This window comes from Bufo gargarizans, chromosome 4 (assembly GCF_014858855.1).
Source record: "Bufo gargarizans isolate SCDJY-AF-19 chromosome 4, ASM1485885v1, whole genome shotgun sequence".
Classification (NCBI taxonomy): domain Eukaryota; kingdom Metazoa; phylum Chordata; class Amphibia; order Anura; family Bufonidae; genus Bufo; species Bufo gargarizans.
In genome coordinates this window covers 347,106,059-347,122,785 of record NC_058083.1, presented here as the reverse complement: position 1 = coordinate 347,122,785, position 16,727 = coordinate 347,106,059, and positions in this window count along the sequence as shown.

Sequence of the window (16,727 nt, the reverse complement as noted above, 5' to 3'; positions counted from 1 at the left end):
ACCAAATGTAAAAGTTGTATTAGAAAATCTTGACATTCGGTTGAGAAAGTGGACTGAGATAAAGCCTTGGTAACCACCTCAATCCCAAATGTGTGTCTGATTGAGGTGTATAGGCTAGTGATATCTAGCGATGCTAGAATCACATCAGATGTCAAAGAAACCTCAGCCAACTTGTTCAAAAAATCTGAAGTGTCTTGAATGTAGGATTGGGCTGACAGTGCATATTGTCTCAATATTTTATCCAAAAAGATGGAAATATTGGACAATAGGGAACCGCGACCAGACACGATTGGTCTACCCGGAGGGGCAATAAGACATTTGTGTATCTTGGGCAACAGATACAGAAGGGGTGTGACGGGATGTGTGACAGAAAGGAAGGTTCTGAGCTTATCATCAATGATGCCAGCAGTGCTGGCCTCCTGTAGCAAGCCCTGTATCCTCCTTTCAATATCCCATTTGGGATCAGTATGTAGTTTTTGATACACCTCACTATCCTCCAACTGTCGATTGGCCTCTGTGATGTATTGATGAGTGTCCATGACCACAATCGCACCGCCTTTGTCAGCAGGCTTGATGGTGAGACTGTGGTCATGGACTAACTCATCAACAGCAAATCTCTGCAAGCTACACTATGTACTTTATTATCTACAGATGAATACCAGGACTATTTGACCAGGCTGCAGCCGCACCTGGATAAATTAAAATCTGAAATTCAGGACACAAAACGCAGCAAATGGCAACGCGATGCGCTTGATTACAATTCAGGCAACGTGTACAATTGGACAATTAACCATCAATCTCAACAGCGCCCTCAAAAAATTGGTAAAAAAAATCCCACCAGGGATGTGGTTCAAACACAACAAAATAATATTACTGCGGAGCCTTTTTTAGAATTCACGATGAACACAGCAAGAAGAAGCGAACACGGCGTGGAGGACGCAAACGTCACCGCTTCCGATACAAAGACAAGGAGCAAAAAACCATTGGTCAAAAAACGCAATTAAATGATACCAACATTGTGGTAAATATTTCCTCTCATGTCCTGTCAGATGTGCAGTTGAATGTCTTGACCAAGGGACTAAGCTTCTGCCCCAACAGCAATACGGATTGGCTACAATTAGAAGCTGACCTTCATCAGTTTTTCCGTAGGCTGAAGCTTAGAACCTGGTTTTCAACACGTCCAACTATGACGAATTCTTGTATTACTACTGAATTGAAACTGAGTGATTACAATTTATTTAACAAAAGTGATTTTATTCCACCGACGTCTTCCCCTGCAATTGATCTATTTATAGATGCGGTAATGAAAGATGTAAATATACTTAAGCTGAATGAAAAGAAACGGTTTTTACACCCCAACATCACACAGACTGAGTGGCATGCTGTTGATGAGTTAGTCCATGACCACAGTCTCACCATCAAGCCTGCTGACAAAGGCGGTGCGATTGTGGTCATGGACACTCATCAATACATCACAGAGGCCAATCGACAGTTGGAGGATAGTGAGGTGTATCAAAAACTACATACTGATCCCAAATGGGATATTGAAAGGAGGATACAGGGCTTGCTACAGGAGGCCAGCACTGCTGGCATCATTGATGATAAGCTCAGAACCTTCCTTTCTGTCACACATCCCGTCACACCCCTTCTGTATCTGTTGCCCAAGATACACAAATGTCTTATTGCCCCTCCGGGTAGACCAATCGTGTCTGGTCGCGGTTCCCTATTGTCCAATATTTCCATCTTTTTGGATAAAATATTGAGACAATATGCACTGTCAGCCCAATCCTACATTCAAGACACTTCAGATTTTTTGAACAAGTTGGCTGAGGTTTCTTTGACATCTGATGTGATTCTAGCATCGCTAGATATCACTAGCCTATACACCTCAATCAGACACACATTTGGGATTGAGGTGGTTACCAAGGCTTTATCTCAGTCCACTTTCTCAACCGAATGTCAAGATTTTCTAATACAACTTTTACATTTGGTGTTGACTTGCAACTACTTTCTATTTGGGGATCATTTCTACCTCCAGAGGAAGGGGACCGCCATGGGATCCAATGTGGCCCCGACTTATGCCAACATGGCGGTCTCCTTCCTCGAGGAGACGTACATCTATGTATCGCCCCACTTCCGACATGTTCTGAAGTGGTGGCGATACATAGATGACATTTTTTTTATTTGGACTGGTTCAGAGGAGACACTTATGGAGTTTTTTCAATTTTTGAATACTATTGATTTGGACATTAAATTTACGTTGGAACACTCACGTGAACAATTACATTTTTTGGACACTGTTGTGACCTTAAGTGATTGTGTGCTATCGACGGGCTTATACTCTAAGCCCACCGATCGCAACACATTACTGAGGTACAACAGTGCACACCCCAGGGCCATGGTCAAGTCCCTTCCTTTGAGTCAGTTTTACCACGCCAAACGTATAGTTAGTAACAACAATGAATTATCGGGCACCCTTAAATGCATGACACAGTCCTTCATAGACAGGGATTACCCTATAACGTTGCTTAAACAACACCTTAACTCCATGCAAGATAAAACACGTACAGAGCTTCTTACCAAGAAAAATAGAAATAGTGACAAACAAAACATAAGAATTCCTTTGGTAACTACCTACACAGAAGACAGTACACATATTCGGCAAATTATCTTGAAACACTGGCCGGTTCTAAAAAGTGGCCATGAGGATATTGAGGAATTTCATTTTCCTCCCCTCATGTCCTATAAGAGAACTAGGAATCTTAAAGATAGATTGATTCGCACCGATATAGGTACACAAAAAGTAGTGGGCCAAACCTTTCTACGCAGTCCCAAATTGGGCTGCTTTCCATGCTTAAACTGTATCAATTGCCGATACATGCACAAAGGCAGTTTCTTTCTGCATCCACTTACGCAGAAGAAGTATTATATCAAGCACTTTTTGACATGTGACTCTTCCTTTGTTATATACATCCTGTGGTGTCCATGTCAGTTATTATACATTGGGGAAACTTCACTGGATTTTAAAAGTAGAATCAATCAACATCGATACACCATCCGTAAAAAACGGATGGATCTTCCAGTCCCGAAACATTTTACTGACATGGAACACAAGGAACGTGACCTGAAATGTATGCTGGTTGACCATATCCCTATACCACGGAGGGGTGGGAACAGACTTGCCCTTCTTAAAAAATGTGAGATGCGATGGATTGCAAAACTAAATACTATAAGACCACAGGGATTAAATGTAGATTACAGACCCTGGTTATTGTCCTAGGTGATTGTACTCTTGATTCTGCTCGTCTGCTCGTATGTTGAGTCTTAAGTGGTTGTGCCCCTTGTTTATTCAACAGGGTGTTCTTATACACTGTTTTTATTATCCTCAGGAGTATGGTGACTGTTGTGTGTACCCACAACAAAATGTGAGCGCTGGAAGATGCATCCACCGGATCATGATGGGACCTATGTATATACACCACTTACTTTACAGCTTTCTACAGCTTCATTTATTCTTTATTTTCTGAACTGTATTTTCTTTATAACAAGATTGGTTGGATCATGCCTCGGTGCACGGTTGGGTATACGGTCATACCTCATGCGATGCGTGACGTGTGACTGTGCCCCATACTGGTGCGCTGACATTTAGATTCGATCGATACTTATGTCTTCTTTGTTTGCGATTGGTATTGCAAGCATTCAATTATACATAAGTGATGTTGGACAACCTGTGATGGCCGAGTTGCTATATCCATGCGATCGGAGTCACACGTGGACATGCCTCTTGAGCCACCAGTCTCGGGTAAAATAGGGACATGTTTATATAGCTTGTGCCCCTGCAATCTAGAGGATGATCCCGAGTCTGACATGTTGGAGTTCCAGGGATGGTATCCAACTGACAGGGGGACAAATCAGGTTGGGACTTTGTGATAACCACATAAGTCACATTTACTGAAATCCTCGATTAGACTAGGGGGCTATTTAATAACTTATAAATCAAGTCCGCACACAGTGAGGATAGCGGCGGTACTTCCGCCTAGTACATTTAGCTTTCCTGTACATAACAATGGTACTTCCAGTGTTGTATATACTCTCTTGATTTACTTTTATTCCCGATTCGATTGGTGACTCATGAGTGACATTGTCCGCGTGATTCGATGCGCTAGGATTGACAATGATCCGATTACGGGTGCCCATACTGCCATATATACTGCGCTACTGCTTATGCTTGCATACGCAATCCTTCTATCTTAGGTCTGCAAGATCATCTATTTCTTTAAACCTTATAATTTTAATACTTATTCTTGGTGATGTATATATGTCCCACACTATGATCCTTGTGAACAAATCTGTTTAATCATGCTTGTTCATGTGCTTTAAACCTTATTAAGCACATGAACTTGCAAGTTCGTCTAATCCGATCATGTGACAAATGGAAGCACATGACCGGATGATTTACATGAACAGAGGAGTGATCACGTGCTGTGGCCACACCCCCACAGGTCCTGCGTCATGTGCATTGCATTGAATGACCAAAATGGGTGATCATGTGACCGGATTCCCCAGGAAGGTCCTGTGACATGCGCATTGATTCCCTTGAGACGCTGGAACCCTTGTGCTCTGACTCCATCGCTCACCCCTGCAATCAAACTCACCATTCCACTGAGGTACACCTGCACAGTTTGGTTATTATAATGGTACACACCGGATGTCATTAAGATTATTATTATTGTGTTTTGTCAGCATGCTGTATGTTGGATTTGATATGGATATCATTTACACTGTAAAATTAAATGGAGTTTCATGAAATGTTAATTCACAATAACAACACTGTTGCTGTCATAAGTTTTGAACTACATCACCTTGATTGATTATAATTTATTCATTGATTGTTTTATTATGTCAATATGTTTAAATATGTACTAAGCACTGCCCACTATGTCATTGCTTGAGAAAAATCCCATTGAGAGGATTGAAACGTCGCATGTTTGGTGATTAAAATTTCTTTTACTTTTTCACGACTTGGATGTGCCGCGGAGTTTATTTTTTTATATATATATATATATATATATATATATATACAGGGAGTGCAGAATTATTAGGCAAATGAGTATTTTGACCACATCATCCTCTTTATGCATGTTGTCTTACTCCAAGCTGTATAGGCTCGAAAGCCTACTACCAATTAAGCATATTAGGTGATGTGCATCTCTGTAATGAGACGGGGTGTGGTCTAATGACATCAACACCCTATATCAGGTGTGCATAATTATTAGGCAACGTCCTTTCCTTTGGCAAAATGGATCAAAAGAAGGACTTGACAGGCTCAGAAAAGGCAAAAATAGTGAGATATCTTGCAGAGGGATGCAGCACTCTTAAAATTGCAAAGCTTCTGAAGCGTGATCATCGAACAATCAAGCGTTTCATTCAAAATAGTCAACAGGGTCGCAAGAAGTGTGTGGAAAAACCAAGGCGCAAAATAACTGCCCATGAACTGAGAAAAGTCAAGCGTGCAGCTGCCAAGATGCCACTTGCCACCAGTTTGGCCATATTTCAGAGCTGCAACATCACTGGAGTGCCCAAAAGCACAAGGTGTGCAATACTCAGAGACATGGCCAAGGTAAGAAAGGCTGAAAGACGACCACCACTGAACAAGACACTCAAGCTGAAACGTCAAGACTGGGCCAAGAAATATCTCAAGACTGATTTTTCAAAGGTTTTATGGACTGATGAAATGAGAGTGAGTCTTGATGGGCCAGATGGATGGGCCCGTGGCTGGATTGGTAAAGGGCAGAGAGCTCCAGTCTGACTCAGACGCCAGCAAGGTGGAGGTGGAGTACTGGTTTGGGCTGGTATCATCAAAGATGAGCTTGTGGGGCCTTTTCGGGTTGAGGATGGAGTCAAGCTCAACTCCCAGTCCTACTGCCAGTTTCTGGAAGACACCTTCTTCAAGCAGTGGTACAGGAAGAAGTCTGCATCCTTCAAGAAAAACATGATTTTCATGCAGGACAATGCTCCATCACACGCGTCCAAGTACTCCACAGCGTGGCTGGCAAGAAACGGTATAAAAGAAGAAAATCTAATGACATGGCCTCCTTGTTCACCTGATCTAAACCCCATTGAGAACCTGTGGTCCATCATCAAATGTGAGATTTACAAGGAGGGAACACAGTACACCTCTCTGAGCAGTGTCTGGGAGGCTGTGGTTGCTGCTGCACGCAATTTTGATGGTGAACAGATCAAAACACTGACAGAATCCATGGATGGCAGGCTTTTGAGTGTCCTTGCAAAGAAAGGTGGCTATATTGGTCACTGATTTGTTTTTGTTTTGTTTTTGAATGTCAGAAATGTATATTTGTGAATGTTGAGATGTTATATTGGTTTCACTGGTAAAAATAAATAATTGAAATGGGTATATATTTGTTTTTTGTTAAGTTGCCTAATAATTATGCACAGTAATAGTCACCTGCACACACAGATATCCCCCTAAAATAACTAAAACTAAAAACTACTTCCAAAAATATTCAGCTTTGATATTAATGAGTTTTTTGGGTTCATTGAGAACATGGTTGTTGTTCAATAATAAAATTAATCCTCAAAAATACAACTTGCCTAATAATTCTGCACTCCCTGTATATTCTTCAAAACTTGTATATAGTCTTCTTCCCTTAGAAAATAAACAGTAACATAGTAACATATTTCTCTTTGCATTTTTGTATTCCAGATCAAGTAAAACAACTTATAATCTTTCTTGATACTATAGTGTTGAACAATGATGTCACCATGGAGCTTTATTGACTCATATTTGCCAGTATTTGTATTATCTTGTAATATTCTTATTACATGATTTACTTATTTCTTTTTTGCAGTCTAGTTCCTTTCTGAAGAATACATTGTTTTGCATTTCTTTCTTTGTCGAAATTCTTTGTCCTGTAGATATGTTGTGAGCAATCTGTAGTACAAACTAGAAAGGAGAAAATGTTAATACGCCATAGCATTAATGCTTTCTGTGATCTTTTTGCTATGGGAATTGTACTGAAGATATTTGCTTATAGAAGACTAATACTTAATGGTCACATACAAATATCTCAACAAACTGCTATATTTCAAGCTAATGCAAATGAAACAGTCACTGGCCACATAGTTGGCTGTTCTGTACAAAATAAATATTTATTCCTATGAAGGCTTCTTTCTGCCCAAGGCAGCTGCAATCTGCAGTGGAATCCACTCCTCCTTCTCCACCCCCAACATTCTTCATAGCATTTCTTTAATCATCCATATGCTAGCAATGGAAACACAGGAGCCTTGTACATAGGCGGTTATGAATCCTTCTTTATGTTTGGAAGTTCAGCATTTTTTTTTTTAGGCGAAGCAAACTACATTCAGACATACAAATGGATTACTTAAAATGCTTTTGTGAAATGCTGAATAGAGCTCTTGATTATTCTAGTTTATAAAGCATTAGTAACAAGACTAAAATATTGTCTTTGAATCTCTTAATACATGTATTATGCTGTGTGCTGGTGCCTATGCTTATGAATGCTGCGATTTATTGAAGCTAGAATGTTTATATTTATTTAATACCAGGTTGGATCATTCATTTTATGTTGCTTCTTTTTATTCTTCAATGAGAATTTAGTTCCAGCAAGATAATAATCAGAAGGAAAATCACCAACATTATCTACATGTTCTCTATGTAACGTTAAATGAGAAAAATGAATGCTCACAGTGAACATGGTGAATCTATAAATGACCAGATGGTAGTTTTGTGCTACATGCACACAACCGTTGTGTGTTTTTTTTTGCAGTCCGCAAATTGCAGATCCGCAAAGCACGGATGGCGTCCGTGTGCGTTCCGCAAATTGTGGAACGGCACGGGCAGCCATTGATATAACTGCCTATTCTTGTCCGCAAAAAAGGACAAGAATAGGACAGGTTATATTTTTTTTGCGGGGCCATGGAACGGAGCAATGGATGCGGACAGCACACGGAGTGCTGTCCACATCTTTTGCGGCCCTATTAAAGTGAATGGGTCCGCGTCCGAGCTGCAAAAACTGCGGCTCGGATGCGGACCAAAACAATGCCCGTGTGCATGAGGCCTCACACAAAGTATGAAGTCATATACTTCATTATATCTGCCTATAACGCATTATAAAGCTTAGCCCCTAAGTTAATAGGATGCTTTGTGTTTGAGGGTTCGAGGTTAGCACAAAGGAGGCAAGTATCTATTTTGCAAAGCATGAATCTATATAAATAGACAAAATAGAAGATCTCGTCAGTAGTGCAGAGTTTTACTTTTGCTGTTCCTCTTTCTGTCATGATAATCAGTGTGTGTTATGAGACCTAAATTTGTAGATATATGACCCACCTATTTCAGTATTAGTCACATGGATATTAGTGTACAGTTTTTTGTGCATTTTATTGTTAATTAACCCATTGTTCACTTTTTCCACACATATATTCCTAACCCCTTGAATCTTTCTTGATATGATAGAACATAGCTATCTAATTACTAAGGAAATAAAAATCAGACATCAGATGTGTAAATAAGACAGTAATTGAATAGATGTCCTCTGGATCAACTTTGCAGGATAACAGGCTGAACTAGGTGGACGTATGTCTTTTTTCTACTACGTGTATCTTACTATGTCATTCAAGGGTACTGAGGAAAAGTGTGGAATGTAAGCAAAACATAACTATATACAGTGCAAGCCATTACATTGAAGCATTTTTCTAAATGTGAGAGGAAAGACATTCAAAGTTATTTGGCAGTGAATGGTAAAAGAAAAAACAAGCCACAATTTATTTCATACAGTCATAATGGTTATACTGTACTTTCAAAATACCAGTTTTAGTATTGAAAAGAGGACAATGGCAAAGCAAGAATCTGAAGTGCATGTTTTGTTTCTTATTTCTCTATTAAGAAGCACTTTGCAACTTCTGTAAATCCTCATTCACAGCACACTAGCTGCCTTAAAGAGTGTAGAGAGAAAAAGGGGGACAAGGAGGCAGCGCCTTCTGTGTGGTGCTGTTTCATTTAGATAAAATCATAAAAAATAGTTGCACTTGCCAACTTTTGTTGTGAGGAGTCACAACAACTATATTCGGCTTGGCTGATATTACCTGATCGGCATCCGAGGTGCCTGTGCTGCTGCCTGGGTTCCTACCTGTGCTGTGAATGCGGATGTCGGGATGAGAAGATACATGCAGGAAGAAAAAAGAAAGTGGAACCTCTGTATCGGCACTGTCAGCATGAGTCAGATACCAGGTGAGTATTGGTACAAATAGTTAATAATTTTTATTTTCAGTCGACACGTTACAAGGGGGGAGTGCCCCTTCATCAGGATAAGCATTTTTCTAAATGTGAGAGGAAAGACATTCAAAGTTTTTGGGCAGTAAATGGTACAGTCATACAGTCATAATGGTTATACTGTACTTTCAAAATAACAGTTTTAGTCTTGAAAAGAGGACAATGGCAAAGCAAGAATCTGAAAATGTTTTGTTTCTTGTAAATTTAAGTTTTATTAGAATTTTTTCAAATAGAAATTATAACATAAACCAAATAACATTGGTATAAGAAAGCAGGAACTGAGTTCAAGAATTCTCTACAATGATCATCAGTCAGCATTTCATACATTTTGTCAAAATGTATAATTTGAGTTATAAACCTGTTTGAGAGTTCAATGAAGCAACCTGTTATAACAGGCATGTATTTCCCTTATTCTTTATCTTTTTTTTATCTGCATTCACATCCATGTAACGTGGAACCACGTTCATCATGTCAGAAATACCCCTTTCCAAGAAATCTTATAGGGCCTGCTCAAGAAATAAGGCCATCTGAACCAATGCATATTTACATTGTTGAATATGCTTTACCTGTATTACAAAACCTACTATGTAGAATTAGTACCTTTATTAGTTTGTATTATGTTAGTACATACATGAACTGAACAATCCTGTTGCAATAAGGTTTTGCTGAGAATATGAGAGACCTATCGCATGTATTCCTATATAGTAATCATCGTGGACTGCGAGCTAATAGTATTTCTACAAAAGAACATGCTAACTGTGGGAAGGAAAGTAAGGAAGTAGTAGAATTTAGGGGGGGGGGGGGGGTAGAAGAGATAAGGGGAATAAGGAGGGGGATAAAAGAGGGGGGGAGGGGAGGGAAAACAAAAAATCTGAAAACAAAAACAGAAAACAATGTCACATCTATGTCTTTACATTATCACAAGATACTGAAGTACGGGGGTAGCCCGTTAATCTAAATATTAATCTTGTCCGTAGAAATAAAATCGTTCCACTTGGACCAGATCTCCAAATACTTTTTATATTTTCCAATTGATGACCATTTTATTTTTTCAAAACCGTTAGTTATATTAGCGGGATATCAGCACTCATCCAATGTTTCGGTATCATAGCCTTAAAAGTGGTAATCAGGAAGGGAAATAGTCTGTCTTTTGTTAGATGACTATCTTGGTTTGCTAATCCCAGTAAAATCATATCTCTGTCTATTTTAATAGAGTAACCATAAATTTTGGTTAAGATTTGGTTAAATTTTTCCCATAAAGGGACAATTTTGTGACAATGGACCCAAATATCTCCACATCTCCAACAGTATGCTGAAATATTCTCATTTATCCTGTTAAGAAGAACAGGTGTACAATACCATCTGGAGATCAATTTATAGTGTACCTCTTGTAACCTAACTGAGGTGACATTAGATATCGATGAAACCAGTATGATTTGTTTTTCTCTTTTATTAAAAAGCTTTCCAAGCTCCTTAGCCCAATCGTCGAGGTTTGATGGTGGGGGGCTCCCCTCATTAAGTATTGAGTAAGTAATGGAGATGCTATGTGTGATAGGATAGGTGCGATTTTGCTAAAATCATTTTAGTGAGTCCTTTAAAGTTTAAGAGTGGAGTAACTTTAGTATTTAATGACATAATATGTTTATGTAGTTGTGAGTATTCCTTTTGTGAAATTTGCGGTAGTAGAGTGGATTTATTAAAGGAATCTAGATCTAGTAAATGATCTCCTACTAAAACATCCTTTAAAATATTATCATGTCCTGACTTAAAATTTATGAATTTGTTTCTGATAGACCTACATTTTTTAAGGATTAGAGTAAGAAGCAGGAGATTCAGGTGTAACTATGTTTGCTCTTTTCCGCGTTTTCTGCCAAGTTTTTAATGTGTGACTGGTATAGGGGGACCTTTTAACTTCTTTATATAAATCTTGGTTGTACATAGGGATGAGCGAACTCGAACTGTATAGTTCGGGTTCGTACCGAATTTTGGGGTGTCCGTGACACGGACCCGAACCCGGACATTTTCGTAAAAGTCCGGGTTCGGTGTTCGTCGCTTTCTTCGCGCTTTTGTGACGCTTTCTTGGCGCTTTTTGAAAGGCTGCAAAGCAGCCAATCAACAAGCGTCATACTACTTGCCCCAAGAGGCCATCACAGCCATGCCTACTATTGGCATGGCTGTGATTGGCCAGAGCACCATGTGACCCAGCCTCTATTTAAGCTGGAGTCACATAGCGCCGCCCGTCACTCTGCTCTGATTAGCGTAGGGAGAGGTTGCGGCTGCGACAGTAGGGCGAGATTAGGCAGATTAACTCCTCCAAAGGACTTGATTAACTGATCGATCTGCAGCTGTGGATCATTGAGCTGCTGATCCTCAATTGCTCACTGTTTTTAGGCTGCCCAGACCGTTTGTCAGTCACATTTTTCTGGGGTGATCGGCGGCCATTTGTGTCTTGTGGTGCGCCAGCACAAGCTGCGACCAAGTGCATTTAACCCTCAATGGTGTGGTTGTTTTTTTGGCTAAAGCCTACATCAGGGTGAAGCTGTCACACCAAGTGCATTTAACCAGCAATAGTCTGTTCATTTTTTGGCCATATACTAAATCAGGGGCAAGCTGCGCCTGTCACCAAGTGCATTTAACCCTCAATGGTGTGGTTGTTTTTTGGCTAAAGCCTACATCAGGGTGAAGCTGTCACACCAAGTGCATTTAACCAGCAATAGTCTGTTCATTTTTTGGCCATATACTAAATCAGGGGCAAGCTGCGCCTGTCACCAAGTGCATTTAACCCTCAATGGTGTGGTTGTTTTTTGGCTAAAGCCTACATCAGGGTGAAGCTGTCACACCAAGTGCATTTAACCAGCAATAGTCTGTTTATTTTTTGGCCATATCCCAGTCTAATTCTGTCACTAAATCCATACCGGTCACCCAGCGCCTAAATACTAGGCCTCAAATTTATATCCCGCTAAATCTGTCCTTAGTGCTGTAGCTGGGCGAGTTATTTAGTGTCCGTTCAAGCACATTTCTTGTTCTGGGTTGAAATACAATTCCCAATTTAGCAATTTCATAATTTAGTGGTTTCTGCTATATCAGAGCTATTTGAAATCTATCCCTAAAAGGGTATATAATATTCAAGGTGCACATTGGGTCATTCAGAATAACTTCACACACACCCGCTACTGTGTATTTCCAAGTCTAATTCTGGCACTAAACCCATACCTGTCACCCAGCGCCTAAATACTAGGCCTCAAATTTATATCCAGCTAAATCTGTCCCTAGTGCTGTAGCTGGGCGAGTTATTTAGTGTCCGTTCAAGCACATTTCTTGTTCTGGGTTGAAATACAATTCCCAATTTAGCAATTTCATAATTTAGTGGTTTCTGCTATATCAGAGCTATTTGAAATCTATCCCTAAAAGGGTATATAATATTCAAGGTGCACATTGGGTCATTCAGAATAACTTCACACACACCCGCTACTGTGTATTTCCAAGTCTAATTCTGTCACTAAACCCATACCTGTCACCCAGCGCCTAAATACTAGGCCTCAAATTTATATCCCGCTAAATCTGTCCCTAGTGCTGTAGCTGGGCGAGTTATTTAGTGTCCGTTCAAGCACATTTCTTGTTCTGGGTTGAAATACAATTCCCAATTTAGCAATTTCATAATTTAGTGGTTTCTGCTATATCAGAGCTATTTGAAATCTATCCCTAAAAGGGTATATAATATTCAAGGTGCACATTGGGTCATTCAGAATAACTTCACACACACCCGCTACTGTGTATTTCCAAGTCTAATTCTGGCACTAAACCCATACCTGTCACCCAGCGCCTAAATACTAGGCCTCAAATTTATATCCAGCTAAATCTGTCCCTAGTGCTGTAGCTGGGCGAGTTATTTAGTGTCCGTTCAAGCACATTTCTTGTTCTGGGTTGAAATACAATTCCCAATTTAGCAATTTCATAATTTAGTGGTTTCTGCTATATCAGAGCTATTTGAAATCTATCCCTAAAAGGGTATATAATATTCAAGGTGCACATTGGGTCATTCAGAATAACTTCACACACACCCGCTACTGTGTATTTCCAAGTCTAATTCTGGCACTAAACCCATACCTGTCACCCAGCGCCTAAATACTAGGCCTCAAATTTATATCCCGCTAAATCTGTCCTTAGTGCTGTAGCTGGGCGAGTTATTTAGTGTCCGTTCAAGCACATTTCTTGTTCTGGGTTGAAATACAATTCCCAATTTAGCAATTTCATAATTTAGTGGTTTCTGCTATATCAGAGCTATTTGAAATCTATCCCTAAAAGGGTATATAATATTCAAGGTGCACATTGGGTCATTCAGAATAACTTCACACACACCCGCTACTGTGTATTTCCAAGTCTAATTCTGTCACTAAACCCATACCTGTCACCCAGCGCCTAAATACTAGGCCTCAAATTTATATCCCGCTAAATCTGTCCCTAGTGCTGTAGCTGGGCGAGTTATTTAGTGTCCGTTCAAGCACATTTCTTGTTCTGGGTTGAAATACAATTCCCAATTTAGCAATTTCATAATTTAGTGGTTTCTGCTATATCAGAGCTATTTGAAATCTATCCCTAAAAGGGTATATAATATTCAAGGTGCACATTGGGTCATTCAGAATAACTTCACACACACCCGCTACTGTGTATTTCCAAGTCTAATTCTGGCACTAAACCCATACCTGTCACCCAGCGCCTAAATACTAGGCCTCAAATTTATATCCCGCTAAATCTGTCCTTAGTGCTGTAGCTGGGCGAGTTATTTAGTGTCCGTTCAAGCACATTTCTTGTTCTGGGTTGAAATACAATTCCCAATTTAGCAATTTCATAATTTAGTGGTTTCTGCTATATCAGAGCTATTTGAAATCTATCCCTAAAAGGGTATATAATATTCAAGGTGCACATTGGGTCATTCAGAATAACTTCACACACACCCGCTACTGTGTATTTCCAAGTCTAATTCTGGCACTAAACCCATACCTGTCACCCAGCGCCTAAATACTAGGCCTCAAATTTATATCCCGCTAAATCTGTCCCTAGTGCTGTAGCTGGGCGAGTTATTTAGTGTCCGTTCAAGCACATTTCTTGTTCTGGGTTGAAATACAATTCCCAATTTAGCAATTTCATAATTTAGTGGTTTCTGCTATATCAGAGCTATTTGAAATCTATCCCTAAAAGGGTATATAATATTCAAGGTGCACATTGGGTCATTCAGAATAACTTCACACACACCCGCTACTGTGTATTTCCAAGTCTAATTCTGGCACTAAACCCATACCTGTCACCCAGCGCCTAAATACTAGGCCTCAAATTTATATCCAGCTAAATCTGTCCCTAGTGCTGTAGCTGGGCGAGTTATTTAGTGTCCGTTCAAGCACATTTCTTGTTCTGGGTTGAAATACAATTCCCAATTTAGCAATTTCATAATTTAGTGGTTTCTGCTATATCAGAGCTATTTGAAATCTATCCCTAAAAGGGTATATAATATTCAAGGTGCACATTGGGTCATTCAGAATAACTTCACACACACCCGCTACTGTGTATTTCCAAGTCTAATTCTGGCACTAAACCCATACCTGTCACCCAGCGCCTAAATACTAGGCCTCAAATTTATATCCAGCTAAATCTGTCCCTAGTGCTGTAGCTGGGCGAGTTATTTAGTGTCCGTTCAAGCACATTTCTTGTTCTGGGTTGAAATACAATTCCCAATTTAGCAATTTCATAATTTAGTGGTTTCTGCTATATCAGAGCTATTTGAAATCTATCCCTAAAAGGGTATATAATATTCAAGGTGCACATTGGGTCATTCAGAATAACTTCACACACACCCGCTACTGTGTATTTCCAAGTCTAATTCTGGCACTAAACCCATACCTGTCACCCAGCGCCTAAATACTAGGCCTCAAATTTATATCCCGCTAAATCTGTCCTTAGTGCTGTAGCTGGGCGAGTTATTTAGTGTCCGTTCAAGCACATTTCTTGTTCTGGGTTGAAATACAATTCCCAATTTAGCAATTTCATAATTTAGTGGTTTCTGCTATATCAGAGCTATTTGAAATCTATCCCTAAAAGGGTATATAATATTCAAGGTGCACATTGGGTCATTCAGAATAACTTCACACACACCCGCTACTGTGTATTTCCAAGTCTAATTCTGGCACTAAACCCATACCTGTCACCCAGCGCCTAAATACTAGGCCTCAAATTTATATCCCGCTAAATCTGTCCCTAGTGCTGTAGCTGGGCGAGTTATTTAGTGTCCGTTCAAGCACATTTCTTGTTCTGGGTTGAAATACAATTCCCAATTTAGCAATTTCATAATTTAGTGGTTTCTGCTATATCAGAGCTATTTGAAATCTATCCCTAAAAGGGTATATAATATTCAAGGTGCACATAGGGTCATTCAGAATAACTTCACACACCCGCTACTGTGCATTTCCAAATCTAATTCTGTCACTAAACCCATACCTGTCACCCAGCGCCTAAATACTAGGCCTCAAATTTATATCCCGCTAAATCTCTCGTTACCGCTGTCCTGTTGTGGCTGGGAAAGTTATTTAGTGTCCGTCAAAGCACATTTCTTGTTCTGGGTTGAAATACAATTCCCAATTTAGCAATTTCATAATTTAGTGGTTTCTGCTATATCAGAGCTATTTGAAATCTATCCCTAAAAGGGTAGATCATATTGAAGGTGCACATAGGGTCATTCAGAATAACTTCACACACACGCTTCTGTGCATTTCCAAGTCTAATTCTGTCACTAAATCCATACCGGTCACCCAGCGCCTAAATACTAGGCCTCAAATTTATATCCCGCTGAATTTGAATACAATACATTGGGCCAAATAATATATTTGTTGTTGTGGTGAACCATAACAATGAGAAAAACATCTAGTAAGGGACGCGGACGTGGACATGGTCGTGGTGGTGTTAGTGGACCCTCTGGTGCTGGGAGAGTACGTGGCCGTTCTGCCACATCCACACGTCCTAGTGTACCAACTACCTCAGGTCCCAGTAGCCGCCAGAATTTACAGCGATATATGGTGGGGCCCAATGCCGTTCTAAGGATGGTAAGGCCTGAGCAGGTACAGGCATTAGTCAATTGGGTGGCCGACAGTGGATCCAGCACGTTCACATTATCTCCCACCCAGTCTTCTGCAGAAAGCGCACAGATGGCGCCTGAAAACCAACCCCATCAGTCTGTCACATCACCCCCATGCATACCAGGGAAACTGTCTCAGCCTCAAGTTATGCAGCAGTCTCTTATGCTGTTTGAAGACTCCGCTGGCAGGGTTTCCCAAGGGCATCCACCTAGCCCTTCCCCAGCGGTGAAAGACATAGAATGCACTGACGCACAACCACTTATGTTTCCTGATGATGAGGACATGGGAATACC